The 23,427-nt window shown below is 32.2% G+C and overlaps 1 long non-coding RNA gene across 1 annotated transcript; it reads left to right on the top strand.

Annotated features, from left to right (window-relative positions):
- The first annotated feature begins 3,958 nt into the window (after positions 1-3,958).
- LOC126718369 (uncharacterized) lies at positions 3,959-5,176 on the top strand. Its single transcript, XR_007652894.1, has 2 exons — positions 3,959-4,316; positions 4,413-5,176. It is a non-coding gene; the product is annotated as an uncharacterized LOC126718369 (long non-coding RNA).
- The last annotated feature ends 18,251 nt before the right edge of the window (positions 5,177-23,427 follow it).

Below are 23,427 nucleotides of genomic sequence, written 5' to 3'. Positions count from 1 at the left end.
TATCTTGCTTAATATCTTGATCGCATTTTACTTGCTCCTATACGTACCTTGTGTTTAACTTGTCATGAGCTTAATGAAAGTTTTTGTTTATGTGCGAGTGTTTCAGGATATAGATGTATACATTGCAAGTGCTTCATAGCTTCTAGAATTAGGTGGGGGTGAGTTTTGCCTGTGTTCCCAAATTCACGTTTAAGTTTAGAGTCTGTTTAGGGGTTTTGTCACAGAATAGCCAAAGGGCAAGATTGTAAAGTTGTGATTTACAACTATTTTGTGTTGGCTTTAATTTCGTGCCAAATTTTATTGTAATTTTATTCAATCATTTTCCCTGTATTTACGTGGGTTTGTGTGTGTGTGTGTGTGTGTGTGTGTGTAAGGGATGAGTGTGAGAGAGTGTGAAAACTCAAGCTTAAAATGAAGAACAAGTTGATTTCACGAGAAGCTAACCTATGAAGTGGCCACATGTAAAGCACATGATTGGAATACGAAAAGTCATGCTAGCCTAGAGTTTTCGCAAGTGTCTCGCGGGTAAGGCCTTCTCGCAAAATACTCACGAAACATTCTGTTTGGCTAATTTGTCATGTTTGTTTTACCAAGTCTTTACCCACACTACATATACCCTCATTACCCATATATTGTAAGGAGTACTTTTCAGAGAGAAAATCCTAGAATACATACTTGAGAGTTTTAGATTGTTATACCCACAATCATCTACACATTTCTTATGGTTTTCCTCTACTCCTACTTCTCCATCTCTAAATCCTTAAGAGGTTGATAGCCCAAACACTTATCACACCCAATCTGAGTGTCAATTGAGGTTTTGGTGTTGTTAGGAAGCATTGGAAGGAGCCAATCATTGGCGAATGCAATCGGGCATATTGCGGGATTTGGGAAAGTTAGAGAAGACAAGGTTTTGAGAAGCCAGTTGGTAGTAGGAGCTTGGAGGGTTCAAGTAAATTGGATAGACTAGGTTTGAAAGGTCTTTTGTTATTCGTGTACTTCAACTTTATTCTCTAGTAGATCGATTACCACTTGGAGGGCGGCGGAGAAGTTTTTCGCCGAGTTATTTGGTTTCCTCTTCGATAACATGTCTCAGTGTTATCTTGTGTTTGCATCTTTCTTCCCTACTCTTAAGCTTTACTTTATATCGTTGATAATGGATGAACATGGCTTAGGGTAGTGTTATCAGTTGTTTGCACTCATTTACTCTTATCCCGCACTTAGTCTAAATTAGAGTAAAAGCAATCTAATCGTAATTTTAACTTGGGGGTCTAAAACAAGCTTTGGTGTTTTCACACAAACTCGAGCTTTCATGGGTCTTATGGGAACTCTTTCAATCTTAATAAATGAAGTGTGAGTAATACCCGAAACATAAGTTCAGCAATTGGGAAACCTTTTATGAAAAATTGAAAAAACTATAAATAAAAGCTAGTAACTTTTTCTTCTTTTCATAAAAAATTTCCTAAAATGGTTTACTAATATATGTTCTAAGAGCATACATCAGTAAAACTCATACATACATATATATATATGAGATGGGTTGAAGTTACACCTAGTGTAACTCTACAAAAATTATACCTTTTTTAGACTATAGATTTCTAAGAGATCTAATGGTTAAAAAAAATCATTAAATATGATTGCTTCCATCTTATTACCTAATTAATACTAGTATTATGTCTCTCTCTCTCTCTCTCTCTCTCTCTCTCCTTATTTATTACTTTCCAAGCGGTACTATTTTGTTCAACACAACCTAAACAAAAAATCTAATTTTTTGGTTAGACTGAGAAAAAACTTTTTGGTTAGACTGATTTTTATGGAACTTTTCTTTTGTTTTGTTTATTGGTGTTTGGTAGCCATGGCCCATCGAGGTGGCCCCTGTGTTCAAACTCAGTTTTTTCTTTTTCTTTTTTTGTTTACAAAAATATAAACTTCTATCTTTAACGTAAATTAAAAAAAAAAAAAAAAAAGTTATCTGCTTCAACGCAATCTAGCTGGAAAATTAGATTTTTTGTTTAGGTTGTGTTGAACAAAATATTATCTCTTGGAAAGTAATAAATAAGGAGAGAGAGAGAGTGAAAGAGAGAATGCCAGTATTAATTATGTAATAAGTCGGAAGCAATCATACTTAATGATTTTTTTTAACTGTTAAATCTTTTAGAAATCTACGGTCTAAAAAATGTGTAACTTTTGTAGAGTTACACTAGGTGTAACTTGAACTCATCTATATATATATATATATATATGAGTTGGGTTTAAGTTACACCTAGTATAACTCTAAGCAATGTTACACCACCCAATAACTTGTTATTGAATTAATATTTTGAAAATCCAACCATTAAATTACATGTTCTATATGTTCTTAACATGTATGCCAATTTTCATATTAATCGGATGCTATTTACCATTTGATCCATAAATTCATATTTTATGCATTATTTTAAACTACAAAAATTTGAATTTTAACAATTGATTGATGACATGGATATTAATTTTTGATCATCTTGAAATTTTGCAAGCATAAAAAATATACAAAGATAATGTAATTTAAGGGTAGATTTGTCAATATTCGCATCCAATTAAAAAATATTGAATGGTGTAACATTGCTTAGAGTTACACCAGGTGTAACTTAAACCCAACCCTATATATATATATATATATATATATATATAAGCATTAATAAAGTTGTTGTTGAAAATCAAAGGTGATCATAAAGAAAAAAATTGTAAAGAATTCAAAGTTGTTGAAAATCAAAGGTGATCAAAGTTGTTGAAAAAATTGACATAGAGAATTCAAAGAAGTAAAAAAAAAAAAAAAAATTGTAATTATCTAGGTGCAAAATTGCTCGCACACATGCGTATACCAATATATATATATATATATATATATATATAAAAGGAAAAGTTACTTAGAGCTTGTTTGGTAAAGGAGTTTGAGTAATGTTGTTTGTATTTTTTTGATATATGTATAGATGAAAAAATGTGTGAAAATACGTGTAATGTTATTTAAAAACTGAAAACATGTGTTTGAGTATGCTTACCAAACAGGCCTTTATTGTCCTAAAGTTACTAGTTTAAGAAATAATTTTAAAATTTTTTTATAAAAAAGAAACAAACAATTGACTTTTTAAATAATTTTTTATATTTATCATAAAATTGGTAATAAAAGTTTTCTAAAATAATTTATTAGCAATCTGTTATATATCGACATCTGTTATCAAGACAACAATAGTCCAACAGGGCAATAGTCAGAACTCCTTAATGACAAGATTGATATTTAGAGCAAATGTGGTCACTATTTGTTGCGTGCACAAGTTTCCAGCTCGAGGATGGTCGTCAAATGCTTCCCAAGTTTGAATTTCAGAAACCGTACATGTATTGAACTATCTTCAATTTAATTAAATTGGTTGAATTTTCCATTCCAATATATAGCTAATTAGTCATATCATAAAAGTCAATGTTCAACTTCATATAACAAATGATGGTGTGATTGATCTTGTGAAGGCTGGACCAAAAACTTCAACCAAAAAAAAAAAAAAAAAAAAATGCTAGGTTTTACGTTTTATTTTCTATTCATAATAAGAGAAAATATTTTAATAAAGTATATTATTATTATGTTATGGTGAAAAAAAAATTTCTCCTATATCATAATCAAAATAATAATTCATTCGATATAGTAACTTTTCAGTAAAAATATATTCTATCAAAATCTATTTTGCAGAAATTCAAATTTTATTTGTAGTATTTTAAATTAAACAAATAGCCCAAAGGTATTCAATTTTTTTTTTCTTCTTTCAATAAAGCATATATCTACAAAATCAACAACTCACCTAGATTCAATCATGAATGAAGACTAATTAAACAACATACTTCACTAAAATTTTCTTCCTACCTAAAAGCATCAGGTATTTTCTACCCTTCAATTAATACACTTACAATCATCATCTCACACAGTCTACCCATCATTTCTTCTCTTCAACTCAAACTCAAACTCAAACTTAAACTTAATCAAATCCAAACCTCTTTCTCTTTCTCTCTCTAAATTTTCCTCACCCTCCATTCCTACCAATAATTAATTTCGTATTGAAGATCTCTCTCTCTCTCTCTCTCTCATTTAGTATATAATGGTCTTAGAGGTCCAACATCAACGTGAACACCAACCTTTGATGGTGGGATATAGGTACATGCCAGGTCCTTATTAGCAAAGCTTCGTCCTGTTGTCCTGCATTCTCAATCTCTCCAGCTCTATTCTCTCATCAAATTTCACTTAATTACCACGTTACTTTCCATTTTGAAGACAATAATCCTTGACCTTATACAAGGTATACTTAGTTACTATAATCCACTAGTTTATCTACTTTGCTAATCTTTTTTAGGCGTTACTTCCACTTTCGCTGATTTACTTGACAATATCATAGCCTCAGGTAAAATATTGTGCAGAAGAAGACGGAGCAAAAGGTGTTTTGGCAAATACGAACATGAGCCGAAGACCGAATAGTCCAGAGCTGGACTTGAAGCTGAACTTGTCACCACCAAGGGCAAACTCACCAGATGAGTCGCCAAATGTTTCGACTTCTTTTTCTTCAGACATGTCAATTGAGAGCTCATGCGTTTCATCAGAGCCTGAAGAGACTTTGCAGTGCCCGAGCAGCCCGGATTCCACATCAATGGTGCTCGTAGGGTGTCCTCGATGCCTCATGTACGTCATGTTATCCGAGGTGGATCCAAAATGCCCGAAATGCAAGAGCACCGCGCTGCTTGATTTCTTCAAAGAAGAAAACAGCAAGAATAATAGAGGGAACTGAGGAGAGAGTAGCATGCCTTCCTTTCCTTGTTCTTCATGGAGCACCTACTGGTCTATGCTACCTTAATTAGGCCTTTACTTTTTTTGCTTCTTTTTTTTTTTTTTTTTTTTTTTTTTTAATTTTTTTACTTTTAAATGTTTTTCTCCATCTTCTGTTTTGTATGTTGAGATTTTTCTATTATTTACTCTCTTTTTTTCTTCTCTTTTGTGAAATTTGGTTGCCTATAAGACGAAGAAACGAGGTTAAAAAAATAAAGGTTGTGCTAGGGTTTGATTGTTTCATAAAACACTTTTGTGAATTTTCATTTTCTTTCCTACGTCTTCTCCGCAACCAAACATAATCATCTTATTCTTATACTTATAATTAATGATTAATGATGGTGTATATTGTCCCCATCTTCTTTTGCGTGCTTCTAAATTAAACCTAAGTAAATAATATTTAATACAAAAAAGCCCATATTCTCATTATTTTGGTCAGGCAAACATTGAGAAAACCCTTCTTGCAGCTATATAGAATTATGAAAAAGTCTTGTTATAGACCCATTATTGCACAATCCGTATACACACTCCATTTGAAATTGTGTTATAAAAATATAATTTTAGTTAAAATTATAAAATCATATTTTTAATAATCATTACTTTATAATTAGCATGTAACCCATGCAAACGCATGGATGCATTTAAAATCAAACACTATTTTATTATAAAATTATAAATAATTAGTCAAATTATTATATATAGAAAAAACAGTATGTAACACATGTATTAATACATATATATAGATATGTTTAAAATTAAATACAATTTTTATCATAAAAATATAGATAATTAGTCAAATTATTATTTTTAACGTAAATGTAATTAGTCACATATTAAAATTTTTACATAAATTAAATACTACTTATGATAATTTTTTTTCCTAATTTTTAATAAGATAGAACGTGTGGTAATTTTTGTTGTGTGGTGATTTTTATTGAGTATATGTGATTTTTTTTTTTTTTATAGTTTAATAATATTAGATTCTTAGTATTTTACACTCACTAACTTATTTGGCACAAAGATTAAAAAACTTAAATGGACACATGACACAAACTTAAATAAATAATTATGGTGTGGTCTCTATATAAATTTAGACACATGACACAAAATTGAATTCTAATTTCAAATTCTAATTGAACTTTCTCTAAGTTTTACCTATATATGTATATATATATATATATATATATATATATAGAGAGAGAGAGAGAGAGAGAGAGAGAGGGGTACATAAGCTCGTTATGATTTTTGCTCAACTGATATATCCCACGTACGTCCAACTATGTAGTAAATGTGGTACACATCAGGGATACCAAAATAACTATACTGCTACGGCCATTTGAATAGCCAGTTGGACGTGGGATATTATCTATGTACAGAACCTAATTCGAACCAAAAATTTACAGCCCAAATGTGGAAAGAATTCATGAGTTATTACTTTTTATGAAGTTAAGTTAGCTAAACATTAAAACCTCAAAAGTGGAAAAACTTTAAAGAGGCGAATTTACATCTGCTTTGGCTTACCTTTTGGACCAACCTACACTGGATCGAGGATAATTGAATTTCAGTATAGCAAAGCATTAAAAGCAGCATTTCTTTTTCAAGCGATTGTAGCATTGAGCATATAGTTTCCTAGTTTCATGAATTCTTCTATATTATTTAGAAGGTAATAAAGTGAAAACAAGTTTACTATAATAGATAGTATGCTTATATTCTGTGTGCATGATTTTGTAGCATATGAGACATGAGCTACAGTTTATTAATAGTATGCTTATATTCTTCAATATTTATTGTACTGTTTTATAGTGATTTTTTTGGGATTATCATCTTCCTTAGGGCCAGCTCAATCATATGGGCAACTTTGGAGATGGCCTAAGGCTAGCAAATTAATAAAAGAAGACCCCATTAACTAATACAATATTAGTTTATTTGTCTAAATATTTTATTTAAGGTTGTTTCAAAAAAGAAAATATAATTTTAAGACTCCCTCTATTAGCCAATAGAATGCATTTTAACAGATGAACACGTTTACATCTTATATCCTATCTTTAGGATAAAGTTAATTAAAAAAAAAAAAAAAACTAATTTGGAGAAAAACCGAAAAATCATTCAAACTTTTACTATATCTTTTTATTGAATGTGGATTTTAAAGATCTAACCGTTGGATTGCATGTTCTTCATGTTCATAACACTTATGTCAATTTTTTTTTCTTCAAATCAGATGTTATTTACTATTTGGTCCATAAATTTATTTTTTATGTATATATCACAAAAACTTAAAATTTAAATATTTGATTGATAACATAACTATTGATCTTTGATTTTTTTTTTTTTTTTTGAAATTTCACAAACATAAAAAATGTAATTAGAAAATGTAATCTAATGATAAATTTATTAAAATTCATATCTAATAAAAATATATATAAGAGGAATTTAAAAAATTCATTTCAAACTATTTTTGGACTTTTAAGAAAAACTTTCTACGTCTCTTTTATTACTTTTTATCTTCTATTATTGTTTCTCGACTGCATTTACTTGTCCTTGCTTGTTAACTTTTAATTATCACATCAAATCAATTTTTAAAAACTTATTACCAAAAAAAAAAAAAAGATACTTTTTATCTTCTATTATTGTTTCTCCACTGCATTTACTTGTCCTTGCTTGTTAACTTTTAATTATCACATCAAATCAATTTTTAAAAACTTATTACCAAAAAAAAAAGAAGATACTTTTTATCTTCTATTATTGTTTCTCCACTGCATTTGCTTGTCCTTGCTTGTTGACTTTTTTGAATGAGCAGGATCATAACTTATTATACAACTTTTGCTATATGGTGGAGTTATGGACACTTTTTTTTTTTTTTTTTTTTTTTTTTATCACTCATATCTCACCACATTGCAAATTGTACAATAAGTCGTGGTCTTAGCATTTTCCTTCATCAATTACTTTGTTATACCTTTTTTTTATTTTAATTTTCCCAATTCCCATTTGTACCCTTTCTTTTAATAAGATAGATTTAATGGTCCTTTTGCTTCAAGGTAGGTTATTTTGATTTGCTTTTTTTTTTCTCTTTTTCTTTTTTTTGTGTATGTTTTCATAAATTTTCCTTTTTTTTTTAATAATAGATATTTTAATTAGATCTAAATATCAATGTAAAAGTTACAATAACAAAAATATGAATTTAGAATAATTACTTTGTATTAGTCTTAATTTATTGACTTATATGATAAATAATTTTTTTACTCATACAATTTTAGAATATAAAGTGATTATATCATTTAGTAAAGTTACAATATTGCTTTTGAAAAACCAAGTCTATTGTTCTATACTAAATTTTATTTTAGTTAAGTTATAATTTTCTATTATAAATCTTGTTAGGGGAACTTGAATATGAAAAATTAATTAGTAGTTTTGCATCTCAAGTGGCAAGAAAAATAAATTTAAATAAAAAATTATACCAAAATTTAAATAAATATTGTTTAATTAATATTAAATATAAAAAGTGTTTTCTTAAAGTTTTTACCTTCGGTCCTGAAATTCATTGAGCTGGCCCTAATATTCCTATCATCTCTCTCTCTCTCTCTCTCTCTCTCTCTCTCTCTCTCTCTCTCTCTCTCTCTCTCTCTCTCTCTCTCTCTCTCTCTCTCTCTCTCTCTCTCTCTCTCTCTCTCTCTCTCTCTCTCTCCATTCATACATGTAAGCCACTTTTATATATATAGAGGAGTACATTGTAAAACAAAAAAAAAAAAAAAACAAAATAGTAAAGATGTAGCCATTTAGGGGTATATTGTACATGTAAGCCACATAAATTGAACCACCTTAATCTTCTATGTTTTTTTTTCCTCCTCTCTCTTGTTAATTTATTTATTTATTTATGTATTAATATTTCATTAGAGTTGGGGTTTTGAAATTAGGAACTATTTTTTCTTTCTCCAACTCTTGTGTCCTCTCCATTAAAGGCTTTACATACTTGGCAACTTTGCCAACGTGCATCACACCGCCTCAATCCCAGCATCCTATACCAACAATAGCACCCTTCCCTATCAAGTGCCAACGATCTTAATTATCTGATCGTCATACAAACTGTCTTATTATCCCCGACATATATATCTACTTCTCATGCATTAATAGTGCTCTAGCTCTACTGGCGATTTCATCGTCTTGTGGCCATTGTTCTGACTCACGAGCCACACTATTACCATTCTGTTTATAGACTCTATACTATCTATACTCTGCACAATGTTGGGAGACTCGTTGTCGATTAGTGATTTAATCCTAGCTCTTACCCTACACGTACAGATGTATTGATTCATCTGGCCACAGTCCACTGTTTTGAATCATGAGCCCTACAAAATTTTGCCTATATTATTTATACTCTACACAATATTAGGAGAGTCGGGCGTTTGGTATGTGATTTTGAGCAACAATTTTCAGTTTTTAAGCAATATTACATGTATTTTCACACACTTTTTTATCCACACGTATTTCCAAAAAATATAAATAACGTTATTAGAACAACGTTACCAAAATTGTCTGAAATGACCAATCACTTCAAAAAAATTGGGAGTATAGCTGTATTTTTAAACCGCAGTTATAGTCTCAAAAAGCGCTGTTATAGACTCAAATGGGCTATTCCAGCGCTTCCTTGCGCTGCCCAACAAGTGTAACACTACCGACACCATTCTGTGTCTGCATTCACATCCCAAAATTCTATCTCATCCTATTTTATCATTCCAAAAAACTACTTTAGCAATTATACCATACCATTTTATAATACTCTCAGCATCCCAACTTTTATTTTACAATACAACACATTAAAATAATATTTCTACACAATAAAATAATATATCCCAAAACTCAAATTAAAACAAAAATCCAAAACCTAAAAACCTGGTGAGTGAGAGATGAATTGATAAAATAAGTTAATAAAATATTATTATTATTATTTTTTTTGAATTGAGCTATAGTGCAATTCTACCTTTAGAATTGCATTGTAGCACTATTGCAAATTATTTTGCAATAGTTAGTTTTTACAAGTCTAGATGTGTGGGGGTTTTAGGCTTTTATGCTAAATTCTCTCTACATATGGCATATGCCATTCCCAATGTGAATGCTCTTACTACTTAAATTCTTGCTTCTCAACAACAACAGTCTAAGGGACTCATTTCTAAGAGTTCATGGCCAAGAACAATTTAACTTGAAGCTTTCAAAAGTGGACAAAAAAAATACACTAAAACCCTAGCTTTACACGTGCAGCTTTGGATTGTCGCATATGCAGCCTTGATATTGCGTGCACATGGTATCAAGCTTGTGTACGTAGACGAAAGTTGCAGGAGCTTTACATGAGAATTTTCTTGTGGAAACGTAGAAAAGCTAATCTCATATCTACTGGGGATAACCTTGCACCCAAGGAAGTTAATTTCGTACCGTACCGGCCGATATCGCTAGAATTTTCTGTACTGGTGCTTAGGCCGGTACAGAAATGCTCTTGTTTCGTTTTGGTTTAAATACTGGCTGTACCGGATTCTTGCTTCTCAACAACAACAGTCTAAGGGACTCATTTCTACGAGTTCATGGCCAAGAACAATTTAACTTGAAGCTTTCAAAAATGGACAAAAAAATACAATGAAACCCTAGCTTTGCACGTGCAGCTTTGGATTGCCGCGTATGCAACCTTGATATTGCGTGCACATGGTATCATGCTTGTGTACATAGACGAAAGTTGCTGGAGCTTTACATGAGAATTTTCTTGTCGAAACGAAGAAAAGCTAATCTCATATCTATTGGGGATAACCTTGCACCCAAGGAAGTTAATTTCGTACTGTACCGGCCGGTACCGCCGGAATTTTCTGTACTGGTGCTTAGGCCGGTACAGAAATGCTCTTGTTTTGTTTCGGTTTAAATACTGGCTGTACCAAAGCCGTTTCGGACATACCGAGATAAATATCGGGTTTCGGCCGGAAAATAGATACAGGGCGAAACAAAAAAAACTTAGAAAACCCCCCAAATTTCAAGATCCACCTCCTCACTCTTACCTCGGTTTTTCCTCCTCTTCTTCGTATTTGTCTCTACTACGCATTTCTTCTTCTTTTCCTTTGTTTCGCTTGCCTCTGTTTCTACAGCCCCTTCATCTTCTTCATTTATTTCTCAATGTGTGTCTATCTCTCTTTTTAGTTTTGGTACACTCACTTGAAAGTAGAAAAGTAGTCAGTCAAGAAGCAAGTGACAAGACTTCAAAGCAAAACGTGTGGAGGTGAAAAAGAGAATTAAAAAAATAAACTTATAATGAAAGACTAATGGGCTACAATTGTAAGCAAGTTGTGTAGAGGTGAAAAAAGAATGAAAAAAAAAAAATGAAATCCTAATGAGTTAGGACTTCTAGTAGTTGATTGGGTGGGTGTAGGACTTGGAAACTCTACGCATTTCAAATAAAAAAATTATTGGTTAACGTAAATCATTTCAATTTTAAGGTTCAAATTTTCTTTTTTCTTTTTTCTTTTTTTGTCCGAAAAGTATTTCAATATATCAATTCTATCAGTTAGTCTTTAAATATTTATGAGCTTTTAATATATCAATTATTAAAGGAGAGAGAGTAGTGAGTTAATGAGAATAAAAGAGGGCTTAAAAAAAAGATATTGACAAGGTAGAAGAGATATGAGTAAAAAAAATATTAATATTTTTTTTAGTAACTTATTATAATTTTTAAAATAAAATTTTTAAAATTTTTAGCTATAGCTCCACTATTATAACATGCATTTTTGTGTTTTGGTGAAACTAAAATAGTTATATAGCTTCACTGCTGCTAATGCTCTATAGGGGTGTCAATGTTCGACCTAACCCGCGAACACGACACAAACCCGACACGGGTTTTTGCAGGTTAGGGTTAGGCCATAATGGGTTTGGGTCATAAACGGGTCGATTTGAAAGCGACACGATAAGAAACATGTCATTAGCGGGTCAACCCGCGTAACCTGTAATAGACACGTTTGACACGCCAATTTATTTGTGTCAACCTAAAATGACCCATTTAACACAACCCGTTTAACTCGTATAACAAATACATATTTATTTTATTTTAGATTTGTCAAATACCTTTTATATCCAACATATATTTTAAATTTAAAAAGAAAAGTGAGTAATTACAAAAACTTACAAGGGATATAATTGAAAATTGAAACTTTACAAATCCTAGATCTCTAATTCCTACAAACCCTAAATCTCTAAACCTTCTTACAAATATCTAATTTTAATTTTAATTTTTTTAATTTCAACTGTACTACTCACTCTACTATATGATAGACTCACGCCCAATCCTCAAACTCAAAGTCTCAAACCGGTTATTGCTCTCTCTCTCTCTCTCCCTCTCTCTCTCTCTCTCTCTCTCTCTCTCTCTCTCTCTCTCTCATGTCTTTAGTGAGTTTTAGAATTAAAAAAAACCGTTTTCTTGGTGTTTCAAAATTCTGCAGTAATTTTTTCTGCATAATGTTTTTGTTCTATAAACTTTAAACCCATGTGCCGTTATTAATATATAAGATATATTAATTGTTGATTAAGGCCACAGTTGTAGCTTTTGTCTTGTGCCATGTGTTTTTTTTTTTTTTTTTTTGGTATTTGTATTAGTGTTGGACACCATCTGCATGTCTTGCAAGTGGGTTTATTGAGATAGTTTATAAACTAGATCTGATGGGTATTGCTTTTAAAACTATTGAGGCATGATCATGTTTTGTAACTACTAATACTTAGATATTTTTTTTGGTATAGAACTTGCACAAATGAAATTGGATGAGCTTGTCGAAGATGTTATGAATTTGGACATCAACAAAGAATCTATGGATGATAATCATAGTCATAATCAGGATTAGTCTATTGTTTGCTCCAATTATTTCAATATTGATACTTAGCATTTGGCGAGTTCCAAGGATATTATGTTTTTGTTGAACTATGTTATTTCATTTTTGTTAAACTATTTTATTTTGAATTTTGGGTTGAAATGTATGCACTTCTTTTAGAGTGTAAAGAACTTATTTTTAGATGAATGTTATATTTTTGTTGAACTATATTACTTTGAATTTGGATTAAAGACTTGAAGTATATGCACTACTTTTGAGATGTAAAAAAAAATTATTTCTAGATGGATGTTATATTTAATATTATGTAGGTTGAAATGGGTTGTGTTACATTCGTGTCAACCCAACATAACTCGTTTATTAAGCGTGTCAAATGGGTTGGGTCAGGTCAACCCGCCTTATTAATGAGTCGAGTTAGGGTTGATGGATCATGACACAATTATTAAATGGATCGGGTTAGGGTTGAGCCATTTAGTCGAATACCCCTACCTCGACACGACACGAACCCGACATGCTAACTCGAATTGACACCCCTAATGCTCTAACTCCACCAAAAAATATAAAAAGTTGCTAAAGTGATATATTGAGTTATTAGAAATATAACTTTGTATATTATATAATTAAATAGTTAAAATAAGCGGTAAACCCGAAACGATACACCGGTATTGACCGGTATCTGAAATATATTGTACCTCTGGCCAAACCGGTATAGCCTCTGGTATGGTATTGACTTCCTTACTTGCACCTCATACTATCAAAAGCCTTTTTGGGCACACTTTTTAACACACACAAGAATTGCCTCAAAAATGTTTAAAAGAGGGAGTTTTGTAGATAAATTCAATTTTCTTACTTGGCCTAGACCTCTATAAAATTTGGGCTCTCTAGTTAAATATTATTAACCGTTTGTGATTTTTTTGGTTTTGTTAGATTGGCTAAGTGAAGCAATCAAGAATAAAGTTTTTGGCTCTTGTTTGAGGTACTTTTTAGTTCTTGTTTGAGTTGTTTCTTTTAAATTCATTTTATTTATTTATTTATTTATTATAGTTTTATTTCACTTTAGTTCTTCATATGCTCTGAGTGTTTTAGTTTAATATAAGTTCTAGTCATTTTAATAGCTTTTTTCAGGTTAGAAACATGCCTTAGGATTTGAGTTAGAACTAGGTCATAGGTCCTGCCTCAGGGTGCATGCTCAAAGTCAATATTGTGTACACAACTTGAGGAGCTTGCATACAAAACCTTAGTTATACGTAGGCTTTCATAGAGGAAAATTATTGCATAATTCGGGACTACACTTCCTGATTTTCACATAGAGAGGTGGGTCCTATGATGAGTGAGACTCACCTCTATGTGAGAGAGAGGGAGCACAGTCCCAGACTATGCAATAATAGCCTTTCATAGAGGTCTTATAATATTATATTATTGGAGGCTTTTTGTGTTCTAATAGTTTTTCTTACAACTTATGAAAACTTTGGTTATTTTTAATTAATAAAGACTCAATAAGAGTGCAAATTAAAATTGAAAGCTCGAAAATGTGTTAAAACACAAGAGCTGTTTAGACTCCCAAATTAAAAAATTATAGCTTGATAGATTTTACTCTAACTTATACTAAGTGCGGAAATAAAGTAAATGCAAACTGATAAACAAACAAATCACTCTAACCCATAATCATTATAACACAACAATAAAATGAAAGGTAAAAGAGTAGGGAAGAAGAATGCAAACATAAGATAACATGCTGATGTGTTATCGAAAAGGAAACCGAAGTACTCGGCGTAAAACCTCTCTGTCGCCCTCCAAGCAGTAATCGATCTACTAGACAATCAGTTGGGATACATGGGTTAGCAAAAGACCCTCCATCCTAATCTACCCGATGCACCTAAGCCCTCCAAAATCCTACTCCAACAAGGCTTCTCAAAACCGTGTCTTGTCTAGCTCTCCGAATCCCGCAATATGCCTGATTGCATCCGCCAAAGCCTAGCTTCTTCCAATGCTTCCCCCAATGCTTCCCAACAGTACCAAAACCTCACTTGACACTCTAAAAGGCTGTGGTAGGTGTTTGGGCTATCAACCTCTCAATGGTATGGAAATAGAGAGGTAGGAGTTGAGGAAAATCCACAAGCAATTGTGTAGAGAATTGTGGGTATAACAATTTCTAACTCTCAAGGTTTGTGGCTAGTGTTTTTTCTTAGAAGCACTCCTCAACATATGTGGGTAATGGGGGTATATATAGTGTGAGTACAGATAATGTGTATCAAAAATGATAGTTTAGCAAAACAGAATGTTTCGTGGGTGTCTTGCGGGAAGGCCTTACCCACGAAACACTCGCAAAAACCAACTGTCTCCAACCTGTCATGACTCTTCATATTCCAGTCATGTGTAGGGCATATGCGTCACGTCGTGGGATGCTTACTCATGAGCTACCTGCGAAAACACTTCAGTCTTCAATTAGCCTTGAGTCTTCACACACTCTCTCTCTCACACACACAACCCTTACAAATAAAACCCACATAAAATACAGGGTACAAAAGATTGAATATAATTACAATCAAATTTGGCACGGAATTAAAGCCAACAAAAACATAGTTGTAAATTCCAACTTTACAAAAATAATTCAAAAGGTTATGGTTGTAAAGTTGTAATTTACAACTAGTTTATGTTGGCTTTAATTTTGTGCCAAATTTTATTGTAATTTTGTTCAATCTTATGTATCTTGTATTTTATATGAGATTTATTTGTAAGGGTTGTGTGTGAGAAAGAGTGTGAAGACTTAAGGTAATTGAAGACTAAAGCAGTTTTCGCAGGTAGATCGCGAGTAGGCTTCCTGTGAAGTGAAACATGTGCCCAACACATAACTGGAATGCGAAGAGTCAATTTTAGGATGGAGACAGCTGGTTTTCGCGAGTGTCTCGCGGGTAAGGCCTTCCTGTGAGATACCCGCAAAACATTCTATTTTACTGAACTGTCATATCTAATACACACTTTCTTTACCCACACTATATATACCCCCATTAACCACATATGTTGAGGAGTGCTTCTAAGAAAAAACCCTAGCCATAACCCTTGAGAGTTAGAGATTGTTACACCCACATTTCTCTACACAATCCATTGTGGTTTTTCCTCAACTCTTACCTCTCCATTTTCATATCCTTAAGAGGTTGAGAGGCTAAACACTTTCCACACCCTTTCTAAGTGTCAAGTGAGGTTTTGGTGCTATTGGAAAGCATTGGAAGAAGCCAAGCTTTGGCGGATGCAATCGGGCATATTGCAGGATCCGGAGAGCTAGACAAGACACGGTTCCGAGAAGCCTTGTTGGAGTAGAAGCTTGGAGGGCTTAGGTGTATTGGGTAGATTAGGCTTGGAGAGTCTCTTGCTACTTGTGTATCCCAACTGATTGTCTAGTGGATCAATTTACCGCTTGGAGGCCGGTAGAGAGGTTTTACGCCTAGTACTTCGGTTTCCTCTTCGATAACACATCGGCATGTTATCTTGTGCTTGCATTCTTCTTCCCTACTCTTTTAGCTTTCATTTTACTGTTGTGTTTTAATGAATATGGCTTAGAGTAGTTATTTTGTTTATCTACTCACATTTACTTTATTCTGCACTTAGTATAAGTTAGAGTAAAATCAATCGAGCCGTAATATTTAATTTGGGGGTTTACACAGTTCTTGTGTTTTTAACACATTTTAGAGCTTTCAATGGTTTTAATTAAAAAAAAATAGGATTTAATATGAAATAATTCCAAATTACATGGAAATTATGTAATTGACTAAAGTATTTAATTAAAAAGAATAGGAGTAACTATAATTTTTAAAAGTCAACTTTTATTATATAATAATACATAGTGTATGAAGTATATGGTGTTATGCCCCTAAGCTTCTTTTTAATTGGTTAAATAATTATTTATATTAGGCGAAAAACCCATTTTAGTCCTTACATTTTCACGCGATTCCCATTTTGATCTCTAACTTTTTTTTCCACCGATTTTAGTCCCTATCTTGGAAAACGCATCTCGTTTTTGTCCTGACGTTACATTAGAGATGAAAATTACACAGCTGGCAAACGGCCTACATTGTTGGCCTAACGTGGCCATTAAAATAATAATAATAATAAATGCCACATCAGCATTTAAATTAAAATTTTAAATTTATTAATTTTAACTAAATAAAAAATTAAAAACTAAAAATCATATGAATTGAGATCTAAGTGTGTATCTTGAACAAGAATAACAAGAACACAAACCCACATCCAAGAACACAAACCCAAAAATTTATTAAAAAAAAAAAAACCAACAAACAACCATTCAACATCGAATTCTCCAGCAAATCACTAATCCACATGATTTTCACAAAGTCCATAATTGAATAACTAATCAACCATACAACACCGAATTCTCCAACAAATCAAACCCATAAACCCCATAAACAATCCAATCTCCAGCAAACCCATAAACCTATATTTTCTTAGGAAACAAACACAAAATAAACCCAAAAAATTTAGCTCAAATACAAATTTAGCTCAATTAGCACCAAAAATTTCAACCTTAAACTCAGAGACTTTACCTTCCTTTTCCCCGATTTCTGAGGAATCAGAAACTTCATCAACCTCACCTCCTAGGGTTAAGGTTTGTCCATCAACAACAATGGAGTCCAAAAACTCCTGCAACGCAATTGCCCTCTTGATCACACTCTTCCGGCAATCCCTAACCCCCGAATCGACACCTCTCACCAAATCCAACCTGAAGAGCAATCTCATCAGTGTCTCGTTCACCCTCAGCCTCTCCTTCAGGTCCTTCTTCATCGATTCCAGCGCCTCCTCCCTCAAGATCTGCCTTCCACCTCATCGACTTCTCTCCTGATCACTGCGATCTTCTTCACGCTCTTCCTCACCAGAAACCCTCGAAACACCTTCTGGATCTTCAACGCCGATGAGTCGGACTACACCCCGCCCCGACCCGACGAATTGGACCAGGATCGACACTACTTTAGATCTGGGTGTTGTTTTTTTGAGTGAGTTTGAGTGAAGGAAAGAAAGTGTGTGTATGTGGGTGTTTTTTTCTTTCTTTGTTCTTAGATCTTGAACTGTGTTTTTGTTGTTCTTGATCTCAGGGTTTGGTTTTTTTTTTTTTTTTTTTTTTTTTTTTTTTTTTTTAATTTTTGAGCTTGTGTTCTTGTTCAAGACACACACTTAGATCTCAATTCATATGATTTTTAGTTTTTAATTTTTTTTATTTAGTTAAAATTAATAAATTAATTTTTTTAATTTAAATGCTGACGTGGCATTTTTTATTATCATTTTAATGGCCACGTCAAGCCAACAGTGCATGCCGTTTGCCAACTGTGCAATTTCCCTCTTTGATGTAACGTCAAGGACAAAAATGAGACACGTTTTCTAGGATAGGGACTAAAATCAGTGGAAAAAAAAGTTAGGAACCAAAGTGGGAATCACTAAAAAAATGTAGAGACTAAAATAGGTTTTTTGCCTTTATATTATTATCATACAATATGTTTTAGCAAAGCTAAAAAGAATCTTAAAATGTTATTCCCACAAGCTACCGGATTTATTCAATTAATTCGATTGCAGCACTCATTGCTTAGTTCACCCACACCCAGCTTGACTATTAATATTTATATTCTATAAAGGCTTGTGTATGTAACTTAATCTGATTTTAACATTTTATTTATCATCGAAAAAAGCTTCATGAAAGAATAATTTTTGACAAATTCAATTTCTCCTAAAACGTAGCTGACTGCAGCCTCTGCCATGTCTCAATTATCTACCAAGTGATGACTGATTCCGGAAAAAAAAATATATATATATATATGTATAATAATAATTGAGTACAGTGGTATCCCAAAAATCGATGAACTTAATAACAAGTAGGACCATTTTTTATAAATGTGCCGTGGTCCTTGAACTTGAATTCCCAATTTGTACATTTTACACTAGAGTGGTTCCTTCCTTCCTATTTGTGGACTGTAGTCTCCGAGTATTTTAGTTTAGTGGTATATATATTTTTTGAGATGAAGTTTAGTGGTATATATTGATTGGTCTTTTTAAGATGAATTATCAATTATCCAATTTCAAATATCCTTGTAACAATTTTTTTTAAAAAAATTAACGAATAATCTTGTTATATTATAAATAGCTATAATAAAGGAATGAATTCAAAAGTGAAGTATTGTTTGGTGAGATGCATTATTAGAGAACTTATTATTGTTGTACTGTATCACCCAGCAAAAGCTTATTGTTGTACTCTAAGGCTATACCTACCTAATTCAGATTCACAAATATATGTAACAAATTGTACCTGAATGCAGTGACAGAGTAAAAATAAATTCTCTTTGGGGAGCCGCAATTAACCTTAATCTTTATACATATATAATATTTTATAAATTATATCTAATCACTCTATTTCTAAAAGAAACAAAACTACAAGCAATGTTTATATCATTGGAATATATTTTGGGAAGATTATAATGTAATTTGCTTATTCACCCAAATGATGTAGTTTGCTTGGGTATTCTCTAGAAATATGCTTCCATCGATAATAACTTAACAATTTTGTGCCACAACTTGTCTGGTGGCGAGTTGTGATTGAGAAAAGTGTGATGGTAGGCTATGTGGGAACACACTTTTACTGATCACAACTCGCCATGTGGTGAGTTGTAGTACAAAGTTGTGCCAATTTATGTATCCCTAGCACTATTTTTCTAGAGACTGTAAGTCTAATTATAACATAAGGGGAAATAAAGAAATTTTAAAAATTTTTAGGGGCCATGACGGAGCTGTCTACATGTGGTTCCACCACTTCCTGAAGAAGTGAATATGCTTTCCTCTTTCTCTGCATTGGAACCAAACTAAAAACTGATTTATATTTGTGCAATTATGCAATATGAAGTAAAATAAGTCAGAAGATTATCAAAGTGGTCATTTTTAGTCCTCCTAACCAATAAAACATTCACTTATGCAAATGTGATATAACTTGAGGGTTTTTTTTTTTTTTTTTTTTTTCCCTCTTTGTGCTGATTGATTAAGAAGCTAACTCACACACATGCATAAATAACATTGTTTCATTAGTTGGAAGGATTGCTTCAAAAATCCCCCAATAGATCTAATAATATTTCCTTATTTTTGGCTTATAAATTAAAGAATATATTTTATATGAAAAAATAAAAAAATAAAAAACAAATAATAAGCGCGTGTATATATTGATTGATCCTAAGACACATGGATGATTCTTAGAAAAAATTTCATGTGTTGGGCGTATGAGATCATTGTCTCACATGTGGGGCCCACCTGTTAGTGAGACAGTGATCTCACTATAGGGTACCTATAGTGGCATTTTTTACAAATGCCACTAAAAGAAATGCTGCTATAGGCAGCATTTTTTGTAGTGAACATAGGCTAAGGAATATATGTGTAGATAATGATTCCAACATCTGTTTCCAGGTTTTTTTTTTAAGAAACAAACACACACACACAAGGGAGAGAGAAAATTCTTGGAGCCGCCATTGCATCTATAGCACAAAATTTAGCAAATAGCAAACACAGAAAGAGTCCCACCAAAACCCTTTCCAAAGCATTTATTATTACCACTCCAAAATTCCTAAAAATGGTTAACTTGCCAAGAATCTTGAAATTCAACTAGTGGACACCTCTAGTGTTTTTAATGGAGACATCCAGAGTTCAAATCTCTCATCTCCAACTATCAAATTATCAACCAAAAAAGTAGTTACACTTACTCTAGTCATTAATTTAGGAGAAAATGATTAATCAGTTTAGACAGTTATAAAATCGCATGTTATCTTTATCTTCAACATTGGGCAATTGTTCATTATAATTAAATGCGAATACAATGCAATAATGGAAGTATTAGGAAAGATAATAATATAATATAATAAAATAGAGGTAGAAAAAGAAAAGAAGAAGAACCTTGTTGTATTTAGAAGAATGAATAGAAAATAGAGAGAGGCGAAGATGTTAACAATGATCTTCATCATAATGGATGGTTTTTAGTTTACAGCCGCCAAGCAGAGGAGAGCAATGTGTTATATAAAATTATAAATAATAGGAAAAAATGCAAAATTGACCCTATAATTTTCACCTTTTTTTTTTTTTTTTTTTTCAGTCCTCTAACTTTCAGTTTTGTCAATTCAGTCTTCTAACTTTCAATTTTTGTCAATTTGGTACTCCATTAAACTTCAGTTACCTGCTGTTGTTAGACCCACTAAAACAATGCCATTTTGGTTTTTTTTTTTTTTTTTTTTTTTTTTTTTTTTTTTTAATTTAGAATTAAAAGAAAAAAAGAAAATTTTGGAAAAAAAAAAAAAAAAAAAAACATTATGGGGAACGACGACGTCGTCGTTCCCCTTCCCCTGAATCAAATCAAACAAAGAAACCCAAATCCCTAACCCGTGTAACTTTAAGAGAGAGAGAGACTGAGAATTTTGATTATAGAGACGAAGAATTGTCTCATCTTTACAAGAACCAGCATCAAGAAAATGCAATCAATTTTTGTACCATACTTTTCACTACTATTGCAAAAGCCAAAGCAAGAAAGCAAAGACCAAGAAAGACCCAACTCTCACGAAACCAATTTGGTGATTGATGATTCCATTGCACCCACACCCAAAGAACTCAATCTTGTACTTCTTGGTCATATTTGGATACAAAATCCCCCAATTCCGATCATTCCTTTGCTTCACTTCCTTGTCAAATAGCTTGTATATATACACCTCCGCCACTCCTTCCTTCCTCAGCAGCGTGCCGGTCTCTGATCTCAAATGCTCCATAAGGTTCTTAAGATACATCTCAGCGTAAGCCAGATTAGCCTCGACCTCGCTTGTGTCAGCGCCAAAGCTCGGCCACCCAGTCTCGACCATGACCACTGGAATATTCTCGTAGCCGACGACGGCCATGGCGCTAACCACCGCGTCCACCATCATGTCGAAGAGGTTCTAGTACCGGACGCTGGTGATCAACTCAGTCTCTCTCTCTTTCAAAGTTACATGGGTTACGGATTTGGGTTTCTTTGTTTTGTTTTGATTCAAGGGAAGGGGAACGACGACGTCATTCGCCTTAATATTTTCTTTTTCTTCTTTTTCTTCTTCTTCTTCTTCTTTTAGATTTTTTTTTTAATTCCGAATTATAAAAAAACAAAGCAAAAACAAAATAGCGTCATTTCAGTGGATCTAACAGCAACAGGTAACTGAAGTTTAACGGAGTACCAAATTGACAAAAATTGAAAGTTAAAGGATTGAATTGACAAAACTGAAAGTTAAAGGACTGAAATGAAAAAAAGGTGAAAATTAGAAGGTCGGTTTTGCATTTTTGCCTAAATAATACTACTTCTACATGAATTGAATACTTGCTAATTGGGATTTGGAACTTGGGAGATCAAAGGTGTTGATCTTTAATGTCACACATTTGACGATAATATTAGGAGTGATCGAAGAGTTTCACAGCTCAAAAAGTATCTGTATTTGGAACAGATAATTTTCCTTAATTATCATCCTTAACTATTAAAAAATTAAATGAATAAAAAAATATAAAATATACAAATTTTAAATATAGAATAATAAAGAATATATAATTAAATAAAATCTAAATATAGGTTGATGAGTCGAAAAAATAATGAAACCGTCACTAGAATATTGACGAGACTAAAATGCCTTATGCATTCATTACAAGCATCTATGACAAAGTGTAATGGACAAAGTAACGGTAACAAAGAAGTTGTGTACACCAAAGCACCCGTCTGTAACGCACTAGCCAGTGTATATTTTCTTAGCTTGAGTCTTATTGAAGGTATTCATTAGAGATGAATCTAATATTATCGTCCATCTACGCTGACGAGGAACTTAACTACGGATTTTTTGTATCATCATAGGTCTTACAGCAAGTCTTTTGGATATTAGCCAAATCAAGGCAAAATACAAAGCCTAGCAATTCCCATTATTACCATATCTTGCTATAGTCAACCATCTTCTAGGAAAACATTCTCACAATATCCTCCAAGCAATTACGCCCCTGATACCAAATTTGATCTTTGCCATAATTATTAGAGCTAATTATTTTTTAGGAACAGTTATTAGAGCTATTTAAGGAAGCAATCACATGATCTATTATAATCTCTCTTTTATTACAATTTGACTTCTGGTTGACGTCACAATATTTTGTCATATAAGCTTTTGAGAGCTTATAATTTTGCACATCATTATTCTATAACTTTTTAATTGGTTTTGAATTCTATTCTATTTTTTAACCCTACATTAAAATCTTAACAATTCATATTTTTTTAAGGGTTTGGTTTATCTCCAGTACTTTTTTAACTGAAGGTCTCATTTTGTTTTAATTACACAATGGTAAGTAATAGTGTGTTTTAATATCCACCTTTTATTTAATTAGTGGGTAATGTGGCAGTTTCTCATTAAAGCAAAAAGAGATTCTAGTTAAAAAAGTAATAAGGGTAAGCCAAACCCTTTTTTTAAATAGTAGATTCTATACTTTCATATACAAGCACAACAATAATAAATGCCTAATACTATTTTTTTTAGAAACAATAAATGCGTAATTAATTTTAGAATAGAAGTTTATATATACAAATTCAATCATAATAAAATTTATTAAATAACTACCATAATTATTTATAAACTCTAGGTGTTTTAGTCACTTACCTTTATTGCACATTTTTGCAAGTTGTGGATGGGATTAGATTGTTGGTTTTGCCACCATCTGTTATCATTT

The sequence above is a fragment of the Quercus robur genome, chromosome 3 (genome assembly GCF_932294415.1).
Source record: "Quercus robur chromosome 3, dhQueRobu3.1, whole genome shotgun sequence".
Taxonomy (NCBI): Eukaryota; Viridiplantae; Streptophyta; class Magnoliopsida; order Fagales; family Fagaceae; genus Quercus; species Quercus robur.
This window is presented reverse-complemented; position numbering and strand designations above follow the sequence as displayed.